General features: G+C 39.9%; 1 protein-coding gene across 1 annotated transcript in view; it reads left to right on the plus strand.

Moving 5' to 3' along the window:
- Window positions 1-547: 547 nt before the first annotated feature.
- The window catches only part of adgrg1 (adhesion G protein-coupled receptor G1), a 22,468-nt gene continuing 20,432 nt past the window's right edge, over window positions 548-2,583 (plus strand). The window contains exon 1 of the mRNA XM_016502317.1: window positions 548-826. The gene's annotated coding sequence lies outside the window, so the exon portion shown is untranslated. The remainder of the gene's footprint in view (window positions 827-2,583) is intronic.

Raw genomic sequence — 2,583 nt, forward strand, 5'->3', positions numbered from 1 at the left:
ACAACAAGTCATTTAGACATTTGCAACAGTTAGTTTTTTTACACATACAGATTGGTTCTATGCAGTCGATCCGTTTTGCAGTTCTTTAAACTGTTGTTTTCGCTTGCAAATCACTGTTCACAGGCTTGCAGTGCTTTTGACCGTCTCTTGGCAAAAAAAACGTGCCAAAAGTGTAAGCGCGGAAAAATGGAAGTCAGAAGCATGCAGATCATATTTATTTTGCGTTAGCATGAAGCTGCAGTTTCACAATACATGAATTACACGTACGAGTAACAGTAAAATGCTGCAAAGAATTTTTTCTTGCGCTTGAAACTTGATTTACACCTTTACAAAGCTTCTCTTGCGCATGCAAATTTAATTTACGCTTACAGTCTTATGTACACTTCCACAAATATTACCCTGCGTATGCAAATTTTTTTGACTCATTCTACCTTCATACAGTTTATAAAATAAACGTTTAGACTGCTTTTTTCATGCTGCCATGTAATTGCCTCTGATGGAGTGTTTCTAGGAGATTGTTGTCGGAGTGAGAGTAGTAAGGCTGCCTCCGCTTTCCGCATGAATACATGATAATGTGACACGAGCACCTTCAGTTCAGTTTTCACGCACTCAGAGCCGGAGTCATTGCGCGCGGAGTCTGTGCATGAGAAAGTCACTTGCGTTTATCGCTCATCCACTCGTTTTATATTACGCGTGTTTTCACATGTATTGTCTCACCGGGAATATTACAGCTAAATAAATAACTAAGCGACCGTTGACCGAGCAACACGCGAGTGTTTTGTGTACGAGAGGCAGATAGCAAGTGTTCTGCGCTTGTCTATGAACGGTAAGCCAATTTCTTTAATGTTTGCGAATATGTTGCATGATCTCAGATCACTCGGTCCTTGTGAAAGGTGTTAGAGTGTGAATTGTATGTTTTCATACATTTTGACCTGGAATATCTGATACTTACGAAAATTAACCATGGGTTTACTACAAATAAAACCAAAAAAAAAAAAGAGATGCAGAATTAGTTGACACACTTTGACAGTGAATAGGCCTATAGCCTAATTCTCAGGTTGTTCCATACTACCTCAAAGTTTACACACTCTATTTGGGGTAAGTTGTCACAGTAAAACAATGAGAACTTCTTTACAGCTTTCACAAACCGTGACAACTTGCCCCGGTGTGATATTTATGAAAACGTCATTTTTCTGTCCTTTCCTTTTCAGTGGATGCTATAGTGTGGTTTCATTGTGTTCACTTGTTCAGCGCTATAGCAAAATATTTGATATTGAAATTTTAGTTTGAAGGATTAATTTCACAAAAATTAAGCGTTTAAAAGCAATATATGAATCCACTGAACATTTGCTTTATCAATAACTTAGATATAGCTCTTGTGACAACTAGCCCCGCTCTCCTGTCATTCTTTTGTATTAACATAAATGGGCTGGGCTTCTGTATTTTTCCGCGGAGTTTTTGCATGTGTGCTAACAGAATAAACTGTCAAATGGCTAAAATACGTTAAATTGATGTCAAATAAACCACGTTAATGAGCTTCATGTAACACATTAATGCATAACATGCAACAACCTTTAAAGGGATAGTTCACCCAAAAATGAAAATTTGATGTTTATCTGCTTACCCCCAGGGCATCCAAGATGTAGGTGACTTTGTTTCTTCAGTAGAACACAAACGAAGATTTTTAACTCCAGCCGTTGCAGTCTATCAGTCGTATAATGCATGGCAATGGTAACAAAATCTATGAGAGTAAAAAAAACATGCACAGACAAATGCAAATTAAACCCTGCGGCTCGTGACGACACATTGATGTCCTAAGACACGAAACGATCGGTTTGTGCGAGAAACTGAACAGTATTTATATAATTTTTTACCTCTAATACACCACTATGTCCAACTGTCTTTGGGCACGCGCACGGCATCTGGTGCGTGAGGTGTGTATGCGCTCTGGCGTAGTTTACGTTAATGGGTGTGTTGATATCCAGCCGAAGAGCAATCAACCATAACTTCAGGCGAGCAGGCTCAGAAGTTGGGAATACGTGGAAAGTCACCACTCCCGAATGAGTTCGCGCGAGAGAGAGTAATCTTTTAGTTTTAAGTCGGTTTGAACAATCCGGATAAGTGCAAGTAAGTACCATTTTGATTAACCGTCGTACCTACAATGACTGTGCACTGTGTAAACAATGAGTGACGTATACGAGTGAGAGACCACTTCCGGCGCTTGCGTAAACTACGCCAGAGCGCGTACACACCTCACGCACCGGATGCCGTGCGCGCGCCCAAAGACAGTTGGACATAGTGGTGTATTAGAGGTAAAAAATAATGATATAAATACTGTTCAGTTTCTGGCACAAACCGATCGTTTCACGTGTTAGGACATCAATGTGTCATCACGAGCCGCAGGGTTTCATTTGGATTTGTCTGTGCATGTTTTTTTTTACACTCATAGACTTTGTTACCATTGCCATGCATTATAAGACTGATGGACTCCAACGGTTGGACTTAAAAATAATCAAATGTGTTCTACTGAAGAAACAAAGTCACCTACATCTTGGATGCCCTGGGGGTAAGCAGATAAACATC

The sequence above is a fragment of the Sinocyclocheilus anshuiensis genome, unplaced genomic scaffold (assembly GCF_001515605.1).
Source record: "Sinocyclocheilus anshuiensis isolate Anshui unplaced genomic scaffold, SAMN03320099.WGS_v1.1 scaffold1099, whole genome shotgun sequence".
In the NCBI taxonomy this organism is placed as follows: Eukaryota; Metazoa; Chordata; class Actinopteri; order Cypriniformes; family Cyprinidae; genus Sinocyclocheilus; species Sinocyclocheilus anshuiensis.